This window comes from Diadema setosum, chromosome 15 (genome assembly GCF_964275005.1).
Source record: "Diadema setosum chromosome 15, eeDiaSeto1, whole genome shotgun sequence".
Lineage (NCBI taxonomy): Eukaryota > Metazoa > Echinodermata > Echinoidea > Diadematoida > Diadematidae > Diadema > Diadema setosum.
Window position 1 is genome coordinate 11848052 of NC_092699.1, and position 21476 is coordinate 11869527.

At 40.7% G+C, this 21476-nt stretch overlaps 1 protein-coding gene across 1 annotated transcript in view; it reads left to right on the top strand.

The window, feature by feature from the left end:
- The window catches only part of LOC140238523 (EGF-like and EMI domain-containing protein 1), a 38641-nt gene that overhangs the window by 11810 nt on the left and 5355 nt on the right, over window positions 1–21476 (top strand). The window lies entirely within an intron of this gene.

Below are 21476 nucleotides of genomic sequence, written 5' to 3' on the forward strand. Positions count from 1 at the left end.
TAAAAGAGCTAGCAAGGGGGAGGGGCTGAAATCTATATCACTGCAAACGCATCTTTATCCTTTGACTTTTAATCCACTACATAAGACATACTACCACAGACGTGTCGGCCTAATGTTCTCTTTCAAACTGCTCTCGCTACATGAATGGTAGTATCTTAGGGAAGTATAGACAATGGGAAAAAATGGCAACCAAGTCACGCCAGTTGGAAGTCACGAGCATCAGAGCAAATCAAGATGATGTCATCTCGCCAACCTTTCAACACGCCAGCGTGACCGTACTTATTATGGTCCGTGAAATGACACACAGTGGGCAACACCCTGCCGTGCTTTCAACACGAGAGGCTATCCTCCCGTTGCCATGGTTACCGTCTTCGCACCACGCATCAACCCGAGCGATCCAGGCACGCTCGACGCCTATTGGTTTAAAGTAATTCATGCGATATATGATTATATGGAAGTCTGCGTATAGAAGTGCAAGTTTTGACGCTCCGTGTTCCTGCCTATAATGTGTTTACGTTCCTAGAAAGCCACCGAAGAAACGATAATGCACATTTTGTGTAAACAGTGCAATATGAAAACGCGCGAGGAGTAAATAAATTGAATGTTTGATTTGCAACTGAATGAAATGAAGAAATTACAATGATTTTAATTGTTACATTTTTTAATATACATGTCATAGTTGATTAATGTTTATTAGCATATATAATTAACAGGTAGTCATCGAATGTACCTTCGCCGAATATAGATTATGTAATCGCTGAGTAACCAAAGACTGTGACTGTATAATCCTATCATAATTATATAGGTTTGACAGTTTCTACTCGTTCCAAAACTGTCATGCCATTGCGCCTTAAAGGGACTGAACTCTAAATATATAAATATATCCAATGAGACAGCAAATGTACGTAGTATTGAAAACCCTTTTTAGTGTATATTTCTCTTTGCCTTGCCGACGTCATCACGTAATTACAGTGCAATATTTTGACTTCGCACAGAAGCTGATGTGGTATATGACTTACACACGCGCAGACGCAGCCGTGCCCGTGCAGTAGCAGTTGTCGAAATTACCAGCCGCTTCGGCGTAACTCGCGTCTTTATTTGCACAATTATGCAAAGTCATTTTTTCCTTCGATTGCCGTATTTACCACCCCGTGGCACCCCGCCCGACATCTTGAGACAACTCACATTCCAAAGGAAGAATGATTTCTGTTTACTTTGTCTCCCGTACATACATGTTCACACCGTGAAGAAGCTATAGATAGCTATTAAGTATACATTAAGAATTACTGCTTCATTGTAGTGTTTGTTTTGTAATCAGGGTGGGCCACGTTGTATACTATGTGCAATCTTTCATACCATGATTATGAATCGCCAATTGTACGCCATGGAGAGTGTTCAATGTATGCAACGACGAGAGCGCGCAATACACATTTATGAAGAAGAATAAGGAAAAGCGTGAGCATGTGCAATGATGTTCTCCTTTGTTACGTTCCCCCTCCTCTCTTTCTCTTTCTCTCTATTCAGATTTTTTTTCTTTCTTAATTGCAAATATATATACCAATTAATGCGATATTTGCCAAGATTTCGTCGACTTAAGGTATTTCTCCTTTAAGCCACTGTTTAAGAAAATAAGAACTTACCAATTGTTTTCCAAATGGTTTATAACATTATTGTACCTACAATGAAAAAGACATCAATAAAACTTTCATGATTTTCTTTTTTGAAATAATTTTAACGACCAGACCCATTGCAGCATACCTTATATTTGCAGCATATATGGCGCTATACAAATGCTGTGGATCATCAGCATGTAATCGAAATCTGTATACAGGCCTACCTGATACTGCATAGTATATTATGGAACATAGAGCAAACTTCAGAGAAGACACAATATAGCTATTATGTATTACGAGTATAATCATTATAGAACAAATGTGAGGTTTTGTCTTTGTTTATCTAATACAGCCAGTGTATAACTGTATACAAGTGCCTGCATGGGTATTATATTTTGCTGTATACCTTTCTCGCTGCTTTTAGCTTTACACTACATTTAGATTACACTTAGCGACTGTCGGTTTCTTCTCTGTCTCGCGTGGGACTTAATTTCTCGAGACGATTATAAATGATTTCCTGTGCCATTAACATCCACAAGGCACAGTAGACAAGCACGTCATTTCGCGTGTAATCCCGACTTGGACGCGAATGTGTACGCTATTTTCGTATCGTGGGCACAGTCACATCACATTTCGTGCTTGGAGTTGGACGTGGGCGTCCAATGTATACATAGTGTGTGTATATTATGTTTATGTATTGTGCTCGTTTATAAGGAATAGATTCATGGTAGACCTTCACAACTCGACCTCTATATTCTGCTAAATTCATAACTAAACTCTTAAGTTGTGATAGCATTAAAAAACAGACAGAGTAATTACATGCATGCATGCCTGTATCTTTAAATACTCGGAGATGGGATCCGACCAGATGTCACGTACATTATGCATGTATTCAAGCTGACTACCATGAAACGAATGGAATGGTTTATTGGTAGCCATGGTTTTGCGGAAAATTGGAGATAGAAACCATAAAGTTACGGGGTTTTATAATTCCATATTACATCATGATAGAGTGGTGCTGGTAGCAACCACAAGCAACTACAACTACAACTACAATTACAACTACAACTGCAACTGCAAAAATACGACTACGAGTACAACTACAAGTAAGCCTACAACTACAACCCTTTCCCTCTAGACATCATCGTTGAAGAAAGTTGTGCAAACATACACATCTCATTATTATACACCGTGCGTGTACCAACCGATTTGTGATTTTGGAAGAAGATCGCCTTGTCAAATTTGTATTTGCAAAGTATCTTTATTACTTCTAGATGTCCCAGTGTTTGTCCAATTCTCATGAAACTTTGAACTATAACACGGAGTAAAGCTTCCCATGAAGATCGTTTGCCGCAGATCCCTTTCGCACTCCGCGTACGATGGCGCACCCATTAGAGTCTCCCGACAGTTTTATCTCGCGTAAAGCCCGGGACGATATTCCCCGTATTTAATGTACATAGTTCATAACACTCGTAGGTGTAAAGTGTGTTAGTTCAACAATCGTGGGTAAAAACAACTATTAAGGACCGTGTCAATATTTGATTTACGGCAATAGGAGAGAGGAGAATGCTGATGAGGTCGGTTTGGCGACATTTTGGAGTCTCGTCATTCAGGAGACGTCAACCGATGAAAATTTCTCGGCATGGGCTCTCGACTGCAATTTCAGAAACGTGTTGAAATCGCCACAAAATCCCTTTTATAATGTGCCGGACAGAGGGCTTTGAAATCTCCCCCTTTCCAGATATTCACTTAAGCGCGATGAATGAAGAAAATGGTATACGTGTTGTTCCCGGCTCCTTGATAAAAGACAGGCGAAAGAATGTGTATTCATTACAGAAGCGTTTTCAGAAGAATTATTCATTCCTCGATAATAAGAAAAGGTCTTTGAAGTGAGCGATTTGCGACTGTTTAATATACCGATTTTGATTTTCGCGTCCCACGTTTTGTTACTGTTATAACTAAAGATTGGTGCGTCTCATGCAGGGTTGTGTTTGTTTTGTTCCCATGGTTATTTATGTTGCACTAAGGCGTTTGTCGTCGGCATTTAAAGAGATGGTACAGTATTGGTGGAGATGAGAATTGGGCTTTAACTTTTTTTCCAGATGCCAAGAAAACACTTATGATATAGTACAGAGCATACCATTTTAAGAGGAATTCAAAGTTTATTTGATGAAAATCGGGTTTGGCATGACTGAAACATCCAAAAACAAAGTAAAACAAAGTGATCGTAATAAAGTGTGAGTCCCACACTTCATTAGAATTGCACTTTTTTGGATATCTCAGCCATTTCAAAACCAATTTTCATCAAATAAACGTTGAATTCCTCATAGAATTACATGCTCTTTCATATTTCATAAGAAGTTTCTCATTATCTCACCAAAAAAAAAAAAAAATGTTAGAAACCTGAAATTAGGTCTCAACCAAAACTATACGATCCCTTTAATGTTAGCTACGAAGTGGAAAGAAAGAAGGACAAACCACTCAAAACAGCAAAACTCGGCCCAATAAAACAAATAACATGCCAGATAAATCTTAAATATTAAATACCAATATCAACAATACTAACAAGAATGACGTTTAATAATGAGTCCAGTTTGGCATCTGCTTGTGTTCAGTGACATGTGTTATTATTTTGTTTGGCTCGTGCGCTGTCTGGTTTCGCCACGCTTATTTCCTGGATGCTACCCAAGTCTCACATATTAATGACCCGTGTCCCACGTAACGAGCATGACAAAATGAAGACATCATTCTCCACGCCAACTTAACCTCACGCATGCCAGCAGCACTCTCACTCTCGTATAGCACCACCGAGGAAAACCAGCATCAGGGAGAAGCTGCGCTATTTGTTATATAATATACGCGCACCATGGCATGCCGAAGCTGCAGTCTGCTGATTGGACGCGCGAACTCAGGTCTCTCTCCGTCTCAAAAAAAAAAAAAAAAAAAAGGGGGGAAAAAAAAACCGCGATCGCTCATTGGCTAGTGTGACGGCCTTAACCCCTATCGAGCTAGTCTTCCACAATGCTCCTGACGTTCGCTGCAGTGTAGATGGATAGTGGTAACGACAGATTTCACGGCAGCCATAACTGCAGCAGAGGACGCGGACCTTGTGGTTGCTGTCGCTGCTTGCCCGACTGACCACGCGATCAACTCGCAGTCTGTGCTGATGACTTCGCACAAACCGCCAATTACGGCATTTTAGGAAGACGGAAATGACCAACCAATAGGGCAATCTGCCGCTAACGTGATGCTTAACATGAAAAATACTATTACTATTACTACCACTGCTACTATTACTACTACTACTACTACTACTACTACTACTACTACTACTTCTACTACTACTACTACTACTACTACTACTACTAATGATAAAAAAAGGTGTGTGTCCAAGTGTCCTGTTGTCTGTAGTGATACCTTGTGACACATAGGGGGCCTATTATGCGTGTCAGTCTTTTGTACCGTAGTCTCCGCTTTATCGTCGGATACCGCTTTATCATAGGACACCGCTTTATCGGGTACATCGCTTAATCGGGTATGTAAGGATCGCTCTGCCAAAACCACCCAATTATGCGGAGAGTACTGTATTTGTAACGCGGTTATGTCAAGACTCATTGCAATGTCCTCGAGATATTTGTAGTATTTCCACCCTTCTTCCAATGGAACTTTACTATGCATTCACACCGCTCATCTTCGGGATACAAAGTGGCCTTCAGCGTATTACCTTGCTTTAATCTGGATTCATGTGGCCTTTGTGCTTCTCAAGATGATTACAAAGTTGTCGAAGGAGTAAAAATTTTCCTCAAGAATAAGTGTGAAATCGATTCAACCAAACCTTAACTTCATACAGAAGAAATTAGTTTTTAATTCGTCCAAGAATTACACATATGAGCAAAAAATTAACAAACAAACAAACAAAAACTTATGTCATTAGTTTTTGGCTTCTCTTCTGTCCTTGGGTTAGAAGGCCCACACGTGCATAGAGAGTTATTCATAATGAGTGCGAGGGAAGTTAATTGGATTTTCATATCTTTATGGATTTTTTTTTTTCGGTATCTCTCTTTGTTACATCACCGCTGCAAGCGCCTCATCAAGTAAGGACTCAACGGAGCGGTCATGTCTAACTTTGTAGGTAGGAATATTTTTCCTTCCACGACTCATTAGGCAAACCCGTAAACAGGTCTTTTGAGGAATTTTTCCGCCAGGCAGGTCATCCGAACACAAAATCATCACGAAAGCAGAACGTATCCCAAGGTAAAATACTGACTCCAAAACGAAACGGTCGCCATCAGGTTGCCCCCTGTCCATCCCTGTGTTCAGCCGCGCTCTCAAACCGCTCACCCTCCCTCGTATCAGGGAGGTGAGACAAAATCGGTGTCCTCACCAAATTCAGCTGTGAAATGTAACACCCTCCTTATGAATTTCATAAGTTTTTGATGAAATCAGCCACAATCTTCATTATATTAGTGCCTACGCAAACGCGCCTATAGCAAGAAGGACAAAGAAGTCAGCCATTTTTGTGTTACTTGGCTTTGTGGGAACGCACAAAAGCTAGATTTTAACACACTTTGCTTTGATAAAAAGCATTGTATTTGGAGGTATGTGAATATGTTTGTATCTGCATTTGTATGTATACATGTATACTAGTATGTGTATGTGATGATGTATATGTTTGTGTATATATGATTATGTAATAAATACGCCATTACAAATAATCTTTCTCTCTGTTATTTCATTATGCAATTATAGACATATTGATACTTTAATATTATAGAATATTCCCTCCGCACCTTATTGTAATGCTATGTATATATATATCTGACTGATATAGTTATAGTTTATTAGTTAATGAGGCAAATGATCAAATTCCCCGGTAATTCATGCTTTCAATTAAAGAACACAATATAGTTAAAAACAACAACAGCTGGGAAAAAAAACAGAAACAGACTTAGGTTTGTCACACTGCATGGTCTTTGTTGAGGCGAATCCAAGTTCACAGCTTGACTCCGATACCTTAAACAGACCTAGGCAATGTCACTCAGTACTCCCTCTCCCACTGACAAGAAAATATTTGAAACTGTAAAAAACTTCTTCCCTCAATAACATGTTGTCCCTCTTTCGTCCATGAGTCTCGAATTATGCCCCGGAATAATACATTTCAACGCCCATCTTCATGCTCTGTGAACATTCGCTTCTTTGTCATAATCGGCTGTCATCACTGTGCATTGTACGCCTCTCTCGCAAGAAGTTTTACCGATTTCTTTCTCGAAATTGTCACGATGGCGGGACGTCTGATTCAGTCCCTTAGTCCCACGGGCTTCTTCTCATGTTGCCCAAAGAATAACTCTGTCGATAGTTGTCGGCACGAAGTGTCTGCCCCGTTTCCCAACTCGTAAACAAGATAGTAGTTGGAATCCAAACAAACACGAGCTGCTTCTTTATTACACCGGGTTTCAGTGACACACCAAGGTTTTGACGACTTAATTTTTTTTCTCTTAAAAGTACAGTCGTTTTGCAATGACAAGATACCGTGTGACCTGTGACCTCAATATCAGGTCAAATCCATCAAAATTGAAGTTTTGAATATGAGTGCTGATAGAGGGTAAAACTGGAGCAGGGCGTCATTTCACTCCCCGTCGTGCTGAGATCATAAGGCTTTGCTCGACATTTCAATGTAATCTTAGATAGGTCGTGAAGTAAAGTAAATGGTAAGAAAAGCTTTACAAGAACCTGTGCAGTTATAAGTATTCTGTTTCTATAGGACAAACGGTGGAATAGGTAGGACTAATGGTGGAGAAGGTTTACATAAAGCGGAGAGATATTCTGGCTCTAAAGCATAATCTTCTACTGCCGTACTGCCCGTAGACTCTACTCTCTGCATCCAAACACCTCTGTATGCAATCTCATTACCCCTCTCCCCTTCCTATGTTCTCCTCCCCTTCCTCATCTCTTTCCGGCCTGTAATTATGTGGTAATGACGGTTACGCCCATATTGCCCATATGCAATCTATAGATCGGTTAACCCCTTATATATCCCCCTCCCCTCGGGAATGGGCGCGTCCCACAACCCCCCCCCCCCCTTCCCGGCCCTGAAAAGAGCGTGAGGGGTCCAGTGATTATTAGTCTCGGCTTCATTGTGGCAAACTGGGGACGTCATCCAGTCGAAGAGAAGGGAATGTAACATTCAAGAAAGGGGTTCATCTGTTGTTCTTTTCTAAAAAAAAAAAAATCAAAGTGGCACATTGCAGCGCAAATTAGGAAGAGGGTAACACAAACTACGAACACTTGGCGAGAGCTCTGCATGCTTGTTAGACTGCAGGCGGGTGCACGATCAAACGGTAGTATCTGAGGTGTGGTTAAGTCACAACGCGTGATATTACCGGCCGTATTTATATGCCATGTCATGGTACTTTGAGTACTCAGCGGCTTAAAGCTTTCGAATGTAGGGCATAATTATGTGTGTGATCAGGGAGGTGGCCCACCGTCCTGGCCTGGTGTAATCCCCCTCCCTACATTAGTGAGGTTCGATACGAAGAATGATGGTGATGATGATGATGATGATGATGATGATAATAATAGTAATAATAATAATAATAATAATAATAATAATAATAATAATAATAATAATAATAATAATAATAATAACAACAACAACAATAATAATAATAATAATAATAATAATAATAATAATAATAATAATAATAATAATAATAATAATAATAATAATAATTATAATAATAATAATAAGTAAAAAGAAGAAGAAGAAGAGGAAGAAGAAGGAGGAGGAGGAGGAGTAGAAGAAGAAGAAGAAGAAGAAAAAGAAGATGATGATGATGATGATGATGAAGAAGCATAACAACAACAGAAACGCCTGGAAGAGTGGCTGTGCAACATTATGTCTACTTCTTCATCACTACAGGCATTATGATTTTTCTATGTACGTTTTCCCTAAACACACCTGATTTTAGTGATATTCACCCTCAAAATTGTTTCTTTATAATTATATTGTTCGTACTCTTGTACGAACAATGTAATATAATATCATACTGTCGCGTTTTTTCTGTTTCTTTTTTTTTTTTGTGGAGAGAAATATCGGTGTGGTTTTAACGCAATCTGTCGTTGCGGGCAAACGCCACTTCATGCCACCTCTCGAGGTTGCTATCCTGTAATAATCCCGGCTTGCAGGAAGGCGGTGATAATCTCAAAGACCTTGCCCCACTATCTACTCGAAGATGCTCGGTAAACTATCCCTCCTTAAATCATACTAATCGTTTGAAGAAGGCATCGACGCCAATAATCATCGTTATGTTTTAGATCCTCGCCAAGGTCCTCTTCACACTCAAAATATTAGTCGGAGTCATAGTTCACAAAGGAAGCATAGGAAAGTTAAGTTAAGGAAGGTGATATTTGAAAAGTCCTGTTCACACTGAATAGCTAAGCCAACGCTAATATTCTGTCCATTCACCTTTCCCTCGCTTACTCTGAATCTAACCCATATTTTCTTACAGACAGTTGACATTTGAAATTTGGCAGCTGCGAGCGCCAACGGTTCGGTAGCTTTACAAGTCACTTCTATACCGGCTCCTCCCTCAATAGGAATTCAGTCTTTACGATTTCAGGAAAAGCTAAGTTGGGATCGATTAGACCCAGAGTTCCTTTGCTCTTGTGAAAAGTAGAGACACTTATTAGACCTTCTGAAAGTGCTATAAGCTGGCGGACCTTCTTCAATCATGGGGAATTTTCAGGCCTCTCGATTTTGTGCCAGAGATGCTTTATCCGCGTTCTGTTCTGTAGCTGATGAGAACGCTTTATCCCGTAACATCAACTAAATACTTTACGAGCCAATGCGGACGTGTGCTGGACGGGAAGTCCGGGTGCTGTAAACCCACATTCCAACCAAAAGCGGAGCTAGATGTGAAAGTGCGGTCTGTCATTCCCCGGTGCATTCACGGACGTGACACTTTGGAATACGACAAATATGGACCTAGTAGTAATAATTATGGTCCTAGACAGATACATATATTTTTCTCATTTCTTTGGGCCTGGATTGGATCAGAAAGCAAACCGGTTGACAGATAATTTTGTCGCAGTTGACATAAATGTTGTTGTAAAAGACGGTGACATCGATCACGTCACTGAGCCCCTTTATGCTAGTGCCAGCACTTGCCCTCGGAGGTGTAAGAGTAGAGAAGGGATAAAAGAAAAAAAAATGGGAAAAAAGATGAATGAGGGGGAAGTAAGTTCCTTTGTAGTAAGATATATCATTTTATTTTGAGGCGCGTTTGCGAGTGGCTATGAACAGTAAGACGATGACGAGTAGATGAAAAAAAAAAATAGAAGAAATGAATAGCTCAAAGAATTAGAAAAGGAATGAAAAGAAGAAGCAGAAGTAGAAAAAGAAGAAGATATGGGGACGATGAAGGAGAAAGATGGTAGGACCAGGGGAAGGAGGATTCGGAAAAGAAGGAGGAGGAGGAGGAGGAGAAGAAGAAGAAGAAGAAGAAGAAGGAGAAGACGAAGATAGGGAGAGGTAAACCCCGAATCGAAGGTGGACATTTACCCCCTTGACTGTGCGCCAGGGAAACGTCAGACCTCATCCGCCGCGAAATCCGCGCAGTTCCGCGGGGAGGATGGGATCTGTCACATGCCATGTGATAATTGTCGCCAGATTTCGCCCGAATGCGACAGTTTTACTCAGAGGCACAAGATAAGCTCGTATTTGATGGCCGATTATCAGATATCAGCGATAGGAAATTATGTTATGAGTAAAATCACCGTGAACCCGGGTGGCTTAAACTGCCCTCGATTTGTGATGGCGCGTCGCATGCATACGGAGATACATAAATGATAAATTATAGATGGAGGCAAAATTTTGCGCAGGTACCTAAAAACAGTTCCCCACAAGCATGGCAAGTAGTGCTGCCATTCTGGATATCTGCGTGGAAATCAAAACGAAATTATGACGCGGCTTTTCAATCATTGCGCAGTTAGAATGAAATGCATGTACTGAAATAGGCGCATTAAGGGTTAGCAGCACACACGAAAGCTGCTCCAGGAAAATCAACCTCATGATTAAAGTAATATATATGTATATATGCTTGTCACACCCTATAATACAAACAAACAAGCAAAGCAAACAGACAGCTAGTCGGTGGCATAACATGAGATCTGAACAAGGCGTAAGAACGCACTAAAAGAAAATTGCAAATGGTGAACCTGCAATTTTGTCAGATGCAAGAAAGCTGTAATTTTAACCTTATCAGAGGGGGCAAACGCTTTCTTTGTTGGTGTTAATGTGCATTGCAGACATTTGCGTACTAAAGTCTATGCTTTCTATCCTGCCTATTACGACTTTTGCTTTGTATGACATTTTCATCTTCTGAATTTATCGATTAAACAAAAATCTTATACTCTGCCTCGAGCCACTGCTTTGAAAAAAAAAAAAATAAGCCAGTAATATAGAGAACTATATTCGGAGGAAGGGAAAGTGGGTACAATGCCAATTCTAAGAGAAAAGGAGGGAGGGAGAGAGAGAAAGAGAACACTTTGGTCTGTCAAACGCTGAGAACACACAGCTTTGGACGTATTGTGTTTCATTCTTCCTCGTTACAATTTCTAGAATATTAGCAGTTACCGCAAAACTTTGAGAAAGAGAGATTGAGATAAAAGAAAGAGAGAAATATTTGACTTATCGATTTCAGCTTGCGGCTGTAAGAAGGCTATATGCCGTATCACCAGACCTTTCTAGGGTGTCTCAACAAAAGTAGAATTTCGTGAGATACAAAGCCACCTCGACCCGCATTTTCTATATAGGTATGGTTATCAAACAGATGTACTGATACATGAAGAGTTGAATGTCATGGGCTATAGATTGTGCAGCTAGACATAGCCAAGAGCTAACTCTTGGCCCATAGAACAACAGATCAATAGCTTCCAGCTGTTCTAGTGAGTTTCTTGGCATTGAGAGGAATACTGGGTGGTTGAATTTTTGTATTTTTCACCCTTGGAGGTTTGCTATCTAATAAAAGACACAGCATAGTTACCTCTGATATTTCGATATTTATCACAAGCGCTACTTCCTAAAAGGGCAGGGAGGTGGGAAGACTCCCACGTCCTTGGCTGGTGGGCCGATGGTTACTAATTCCTACCGCTATGTAACCAAGACATGGCTGAGTGCCTTGTCTCATGCAACATTCTCAGTCATGCGCTTGTTTGAACAGCTAAACATTATCTTAACCCCCTTCCTCTCAGAGCTCTATAGATGCTATACAAGCTCTAGTCCGAAGACGTATCCTGAGGGAAGTGTGTATACCTGGCTCCTTTTTGCGCCAAGGAGCCGAGGCCTCAAAATGCATGACATACTTAGAAAGAACCGGTCTTTCAAGAGCGTCTTTACCCACAAGTCGGTGGCTTGCCGTGCGACTAGAGACGGTGTCTCTACACCACCTATCTCCCATTTGGGCAAATGTAATAGATATGACTGATGCTGAGATCAATGCGAAGATACCATTATGAGTAATAGCATAATGACACAGCGATATGCTTGCGGGCTTCGTTCACACATACCTGCTATTTTAGTCTGCGGCTGTTGTGTGCCTCTGAAAAAAAAGGCAGTGTGGGCCTATAGTTGTAACCGTGATTCTGACATAATCTTGTTCAATCGTTACAGCCACCGGTAAAGCATCGTGATCGCAGCGTTTGTTTCTTTGGGGCTCGTAGAGTGAACAAGTCTTGTGTTTGGATTCTCTGGAGATTCAGTCGGTTGTCAAAGAGGACTTCATTATAAGCCTTTTGGGACTCTAGAGACTGCGTTATAGGTGATTGTCACAGGTGATATTTACGGTATCATCTGGAACTCTGTAAGTTGTCAGTTGGTAATCCATTGTTTGACAATTAAGACCCAGTATCGTTGTCAGCAGGGAATCTGTAGTTGTCTCTGTGAACCCAGATGTGGTCAGTGGGGACTTAGTATGTTGCACAGAGGTCTTTGTAGGGTGCCAACGGGGAATATGAAGGTTGTCTCTATAGGTACTATGTTTTTCGATGGGTGCTTCATAGGGTTTTATCCTATAGGGAATCTATAGCTGAAGGTTGTCTGTGGGTACAATGTTTGTTATACTGGTACTTCATTGGGTGCCAACGGTGAATCTGAAGGCTGTCTCCGGGAATTCTATTTGTCGCTGGGTACTTCTTAGGGTGCCAAAGGGGAATCTGAGTGTTGTCTCTTGGGATTCAGTATGTTGCTTGGCATTTCACAGGTGCTACTGAGGACTCTGAAGGTTGTTTCTGGGAATTCTGTTTGTTGCTGGGTACACCACAGAGTTTTACTATATTTAGCTGAAGGTTGTCTGTGGGTACAATGTTTGTTGCTGGGTACATCATAGGGTGTTACTATAGGGAATCTCTAGCAGAAGGTTGTCTGCGGGTACAATGTTTGTTCCTGGTACTTCATACAAGATGTTACTTGGGACTCTGAAGGTTGTCATTGGTAACCCTAGCTGTTTGTCGCTGGGTACTTCAAGGGGCCACCGGGAAATCTGAAAATTGTCTCTGGTTACCGTGTTTGTCGCTGGGTACTTTGTAGGGTGCTACTGAGGACTCTGGACGTTGTCGTGAGTTATCCTGCTCCTGTCGTACACAAGTTGCTTGCCTATAGTCATTTATATTCGATAACATAAAAGCTACACCACTGCCATATAAGTGCATAATAGCAAAGTACTTCGTGAGCAACAAATAAGAAATACCATGATGGTTTCAACAATAGACGATTATTATCATAATTACTTTGTTAATTAATATCAGCATTTTTACTGGCGCATTCGTCGTTATAATTAGATTGTTATGATCGGCATTACCGCTATTGGGAATGTTGTAATTTACAATTGTAGGCCTACAGACGGCATAGTTCAAGTTGTCGCTTGGGTCTGTCTTCTTCTTTATGTTTGTGTAACACCATGTACCAGTCAGCTGGCGATATTGGATACGGTTAAGGTAGGCTTATGACCGCACCAGCAACAAGGCGGACGCATGAGGAGTATTTTAACAACTCTAGAACCACTTGGGGGAAAAATCCCAAGCTTTTTCCAGTATCCCTGCGGATATGACCTTCCGACTGCTCTCGAATTACGGGAGAGGAATACTGTTGCTAGTTTCCAGAAAACGATCTTAGATCCATATCCCTTTTTGCAGGCACATACATCCACACATACAAAACACCCACTCGAGCACACACACACACACACACACACACACACACACACATAATCACAGATGAAGGTCATGACCGCCCGAATTCTGTCGAGACACGAGGTGGAACGTGGGGTCGTCGAACCTACGAAACTGGTGTCGAATTTCCTCGGTCTCCCGAAGTAGCGCCATTAAGGCCATCAGCGGTAGACGTAAACACAGTCTTTAATTTGATACAGCCTCACATAGTGAAACACCTGCAGGGACAAGAGTAATATCAAAAGGAAGCAAAGCGCCACACACGGTGGAGATACGTCACTTCGATTTGTTTGAGAAACGATAATCATGTAGGATTTGGTGCAAGAGGTGGGGGTTGTGGGTCTCGAGTTTCTTTACCGTATTCCAAACGTTGAGGTTGATTAAGCGCCAACTGAAGTGTGCTTCTAAGTGCACGAACTCCCACTTTAACGCTCCAAAAAAAGTGTGTCGCTATAGACATTAAATCTGTACCTCGGGGTTTTCACATATCGCACTTCAAAATGCACCCTCAATGTGTCTCCTTACATTCTTTACTCTTAGCGACATGATTTCTGATTCAGTTCCACCCAGCGGAACAAAATCTGCGAACTTCTTGCCTGAAACAAAACAGTCGTGACATTGTCTGTATCTAGTAGTCCTATGAACAACCATTCTACATCGCTACTGTACATATAAATGGATTTAGAAACAGAGTGACGAAGTTACGGCATGTGGAAAGCGGAGCGACATCAACTCACCAAATAATCATGAGTTCGGGGAAAACTTGCATAAGCGAGAATTGACATCTAAAGCAAGATGTCGCCCAGTTTTCCTTCTTTTTTTTTTCTTACATCCGAAGAAATGACCACGAAACGACGCTCTTCTTTGAAAGTGATATTATTATGATATGACGAATACATTTCCCTCATCATCCCGGTCCCCATTTCGTGGAATACAAGTTCGTCCAAATGTTTCCACAGTTTCTTGGTTCCCCCTCGCACAGTCCTTGCATAGCCTTGACAGTGACGAAAGGTAGGTCTTTACACACTGATGGGAGAGCCAAAGCAGACGTCAATTTGTCTAGGAATGCTTCATCATCGTTAAGTTGCGATATCATTTTTTTTTTTAATATGTCATTTCATTTTTGTGGGGGGGGGGAGGGGCAATGTTCTCTGAAATCAAAGAATTCGGATAAAAAGAGTTGAGTTGGGATGGGATAGGAGGGTTCATAAGTAAGTGATTTTGTCGGTTAGGGAACGGAAACCATCAAGTTCAATGCCGTGTTTTGTCTGGTGATGTCACGAACGATGGAGAAGAATGGAGCATCCCACAGGATGCTGTCAGCCTGTCCGCACCCCCCGAAAATTCCCATCGTCTGCATTCTAAAAACGTCAAGGGCGGGTGTTACAGGAAACGCAGCGTCCTGCACTGATAGCCTTACTTTCAGACTTTTTTTTTTTTTTTTTAATGGCATGCCAGAGGAAAATTACTTTGAGCGGGAGAACTTTCCGTCAATTTGAGATGAATTTGGGCCATCTTGGCGTAAAGATTCTCTTTTTAAACAGGCTATCCAGTCTAGTGCATTATTGTAGATCATCATTTGATTTCTGACGAGGTCACTTCCTGTCATGGAATTGAATAACATTTATGGTAATAGGGGGTGATCATAACAAAAACGATGATGACGAAAGTATTTGTCGTAATGATTATGGTGATTGTCATAATGACTGTAATCATGACAGCACAAGCAATAATAAGGCTAACGATATTAATGACAGCAGTATTTACAATAACAGATATACAGACAGCAGCAAAGTATATCAATGTCGGGAGATTTGCCGCATTTTGTAGATCATTTCTTCCTCTGAGATATCTAGAGATGGATTTCAATGGGTTTTAGAATTTCTCAACATTCACTATCTTCCTGTCAAGGTAAGATTGAAGGGAACTGCTCGGCGTACATACAAATTGATTACAGTCGCGGTCCTGTATGCTCTTACGCTCATCATGTTTTATACTCTCACACACATAGACAAACACCACCACCACCAATGACAACGCGAAAACAAAGTGTGGTACATAGTTGGTGAAATGTCAATTACAGGGGCATCCTACGCCACTAAGACGAATCGATGTATTATTATCATAAGAATGCGTGATAAGATTTAGACCTACTTTGGCCTTCTGCCACGCAGGAGATCAAGTCGCTCAGTTCTCAGACAATAATATCAGTTTCCTCGTGCTTGTAGTTGGAAAATTTCCCCCTTCCCGGAGCTGTGGTAGGAAAAGAAAACCTGTAGTATAGTTGCGTACAATTAGCGTGGCGCCAGAAATAGATATTTCACGGTAGACCATTGCAACGGGGAATGGGATAATCTCTCACCACCGCTACTTATCTGGCTCCTCTCGGGAGTGGAATGGGTTAGGGAGGGGTGTTGGAAAGGGTGGAAGCAATTATTTGCCGTAAGTGAGGTAGGAAAAGAAGACTAGGAAAATTAAAAACGCAAAAACAACTACCATCGCTGCGAATAACATGGATAGTGTGGGCCTAGAAATGTTCTGAAGAGGATAAATAAGGCACATGGGTACATTTAACCCTATAAAAGTAGGCTTTAATCGAGAAGGAACGTGTATTGTCGTGAACACATACCACGCAACGATATAACAGCGTGTCATTCTAATCGATCGCGCGTGTTTATTATCGGTAATGAAGAGTTCTAGCGAACTTCTATCGATTCGCGTGACAATGAAAATGATATCGGCGTATCGCCGGCGTCTGTTCCGGAAGTTCGAGCTGTATTTTTTTATATCGAGATTTCGAGCTCTTCTCCCTTATCTTATCATGCTTATTCTATCTGATATCAGCACAAATTTATGCTCACCTCATTTCTCAGTGTTTTTTTCTCAGTTTATTTCGTCGTTGCGAACATCTCAGCTCTTCTCAACCATATATCGGTATCAATCCCAGTTTGAAAAACAAAACATAAACAAAAGCAGAAACACATGGAGCTACACAAATAGATTAGCGTGATGGCATTCGAAATGGCCATTTTCGCCACTCAGACTATGGATCGTAGGAGTCGTATTTGCGGTTCAAGGCGTCCTTCCTGAACAAGGGGATCTCCTTCCGTCATTGTGTCCGTTTGTCTGTTCGTCTGTTTGTCTGTCTGAATGTCGTTTTATACAGCACACCACACGTACACACTTCCACACATTCTGTTGCTGGTCATATTATAATATACTGTAAATCAAGTTGAAGGGTTATTATTGCTCGTACAGCATTGTCGACTTTGTAAACTTTATACAAAGCACTTCCGGAAAAAAAAAAATCCCTTAGTGCTTTCTCTATCCCCCTCTTCACACAAACATACATACACACACACACACACACACACACACACACACACACACAAACTGAAAAAAACCCTCTCTCACACACACGCACGCGGACACACACACGTTTTTTTTAGATCTTTTATCTAATTTCCTTTATCTGATAGGGCTACAACAAATCTATTATGAAGCTAATCATAATATTGCAATTATACATTTTGAACAGTATAATTTCATTTTGAAACATTGTATTTTCTTTCTACAATATAATTTCATGAAACCTATTAATGCAATTTCATTGTCTGCAGTATAATTTCAGAACACAAATAGTAACAATTAAACACACATACACACAAACACACACACACACACACACACCTACTCACTCGGACGGTTACACAAGGAGACACTAGTAAAGAACAGCAGCTGTCCATCAGGAAGTAGATCCGATCTAGAAGACGGGACAGCGGAAACTGGAAGCTGTCATCTAAATTTCTCTCACCAGAGAAGAGAGAGGGAGAGGGAGAGAAGGAAAATTTGTCTTTCGCTGTTTTGTATGGCTTTTTTTACGAAAAGACGCAAAAGTTTGTGCGTGTCCTTCGCCTGCAAGATCGGCGGACGTCCCTAATTTTTGTCGGCGGCTATTTTTGGCGAGGAGAGAAGAAGGTTTGCAACTCGCCCCAATCTCCGCGTGTCGACAACCAGCAGTTCGGTGCTGTTCAGCCAGGCAATAGCGGGTTCAGATGCAGAAGAACTAACAACCATGCTCCTTTGCCGCCTTTCTTCTGTTCTGCCTCTTATACCGTTTTTCTTAAACGCCCTTTTTTCCTGTCATGTTTAAACCCGCCCCTCGATATGGGGACGCTGATCTCTGCCCCAGATTCTCGGGCTAGTTCAGACACCGCATTTATTATATGTTACTAGTAATCCTACCAAGGAAAACTTTATCTTTCGATCCTCCTACCTCCTATACAACCCTGCTTCTACTGAAACTAATATACTTACTGCTATCAATTCTATAGAACATCCGCTACTCCATATACCACAATGTAGGGCCTCCTATATATACTTCAACTGCTACTACTACAGTATTACTATGCCAATAACTACTGCTATGACTATGAATTATTATTAACATTCCTACTACTAGTATACTGACTGCTGCTACTACAAATGCCATCCTACTGCAGCATATAGGCCTACACTATATATACATTATACACTACTAGAAGGATTACCGGTAACACCATTCATAATTATTACTGCCACTTTTTTCTTAAAATCTGCTTGTCAGTTCCATTCCTCGATATCTTCTTATTTGCATCGTTCAGTGCATACGAAAGTAGGTAAATATGGCCGTTTCAGTATAGCTCCGAAGTGTTTGCGAAGTCTGCACTTTTCGCATGCGATGATACAGTCTTGAATGACTACTTCAGGTGAATGCAATCTTAAGAAGATCCGAGAGATAACTCAAATATACACAACAAACTAATACATAATAATATGGATCCACGTAACATAAAAGGGAGTGCAATGCCCCTGAAGACAATTTTAACGAACTCGACCTTCGGATATTGCTTTAACCGGAGTGAAAGGAGCCCGACGCGCACATACTGCACTTCCTAAGTAAGCCGGCCTACATGTAACTTTCTTTGACAGGAAGAGGCAGCAAGTCAACAAGCATGTTTCTTTGTTGGTCTTCCTGCCACTACAGGTAACCACAACTGTAACCGGTTACTGACTAAATGTTGTGGAAGAAAGTCAGATAAAAAGATAAAAGCTCGCAACTGAGAGTTGAGAAGTGTTGCGTTGTGACCAGAGAACCCAAACTTAGTCAAGTTGTCATGTAATAATTATATAAAACAACTAAATTGATGTATACAGAATAATATAAAACAATATTAGAGAGACAGACAGGTGAATATGAACGGATAGATAGATAGAATGAACTGAGAGAGAGGGGAATGGGTGGGTTATATATAGGGGAAGGCTGGGTGAGGTGGTTTTATGTAACTTTGTGCCGACTATAACATTATTGAATAGTGTCAGGCAGGTTAAATAAGGGGTTTTGTATTTATTTTTGTAAACTGTTTGCAAACGAAAAGCTCTGAGGAGCATGAACTACACTCTTTCACTTCAGGGAAAATCGTCGTCAGCTGCATCAGGTTGTCTGCAATTTAGAAGTTGCTGTGGCAATTTTGTTAGCAAGACATATAGGCATGCATGCTGTAGGACAAGCGTTCGACAGTTCAACTCAACACGAGAGCTCCGTGACAAGATTTTGGCTTTAATCGCCGATGTTTACAGACTGAATTGGACTCCTCAACCACACCTGTCGAGCTAAAACGTCCTTGGATACTAATGGCATATTTTTATGTAATTCATCAAGTGGATGAATACGGATCCCATTTAGCGGCATGATAGCCCGCTTTATACGTTCGCGCCCAAAATAATGACGAGACTTCTAAGAAGTTATAATGTGTCCCACCCCTCCCGCCCCATTTGACACCATTTACATTTGGTCCATATGGAATGCATATTTGCGCAGGGAATTCCTTTCTTCCATTTGCGAATCTGACCTTGATAATGGAGGTAACCGAACAACGAGTGGTACATACACAAAGTTCTCATCTTCTCTCGCCGGGTATTCCCTTGGGGGAAAATCACGCAAACAGCTACAAAGCAGAAAATATCAAAGCAGCAAACTATTTTTCGCCTTTTCTCCACTCTGAGAAAATGCCTCTTAAGTTTGTATGTTTTTTTTTTCTGGCTTTTTTGCGACGTTTCTATTTTCTTCCTCTTTCTGTAATCAAATAAAGTAATTTGTATGCCAGCATTCTCCTCTGATTACGCCTAATCTTTGAATTTCGCCAGGTGATGATCAGTGCATACCCCATGGCGAGAGGCTGCTAATGGGCGCAGATCAAGTTGGCGTCGAATTTCGGCGTGAATGGAACGTGTGTTGCGGATAGATTAGGTGTCGTGTGGAACGAAAGGGGACATAAACCATGCATAAACCGAATAAGTTACAACTCTGCCTTTGGAATTGAGGATTCCAGGATTAACACAAGACGCATGATAAAGAGCAATTGTTTCTCTGTCTTGCCTTTTCATGCAATGATTATCACACTGTTCCCTCTATTGCATTGGTATACTACAAACACGATCTTCTTCGGAAACAATGGAACTTTGCAAAGTTCAGTTTTGAAGATGCAGATAGATCCAAAGGGAAGAAAGAAAAAAAAAATCTCATGAAATAAGTAATGTTATTCATACCATATTATGCCGAAATTACTTGGTTCCTGTTACTTCTGAATTATTCTTGTTTGTTTTCATTACCGATGTGATCTGTTTCAATCTGTTCACAATAAATTTCTCAGGCGTATACTACACCATGAAACTTTGCGGTGTTTCTATAGCGAACATCCTGCACTGAATGCGCGGAGGAATATCATCGATGGAGTTCGAGTACAGTTTAGATTTCCCGGACCACATTGACATCTCCTGTTTGCATGAATGATTAATGTCGCATGATCTCACAATGTCATACTGGATCGTTATCCTTTTCAAAAGGCGCCATTAAGCACTTTGCTCTGCAATCTGAAAAAAAAAGAAAAGAAAAAAGGATCATCGCTTAGTTGGTTTTGTCGCTGCCACAATAGAATTTTGCTATTACCGCCAGCACATTAAAAATGTATTCGACATGATTCTTCATTTGAGGTTCCTGAATCGATCACTCCACGTAACATTAATAATAATCTTTGAGTCAATTCCATGAACTTTGAGCTTAACTAAGGTGTTTTTGATTCCTATGATCGACTTTTCTTTGTGTATTCCAGCATTGTGCCAGTGTACCGTGACTGTGATCGAGAAACATCCATTCCCGTTGTACGCATTGTGAAAGTGTGGTCCAATCACACCTTTAGCTGCTGCCAATATTTCGCGAAATTCAAATTGGCAGATTACGAGAAAATTCTATTACGAGAATTTCTATAGTCTACGTAGTGGAAAGTTTTGCCTTTTGTGTCGGAAGGGCATGTGAATTTGATAAAAGAGCGATTAATGCCCTTTAACTGCACTTTATTTGAAATTATTGTATCTTTTGGCAGACTTTGTTACTTTACAGTCATGTTGCATTGCTTCTATAGTCATGAACTAACTTCATATTTCTCTAGCATTCATTCCCATATTCCAACTTTTATAGATCGACCACTTTGTGTTATAATATGTTTACAGTATGTCTCCTAGCTGGATATCATGTATTATTCAATTTTGTTACATTTGATGTATTTTTTTATTATTCATTGAGAAATATGAAAAAAAATG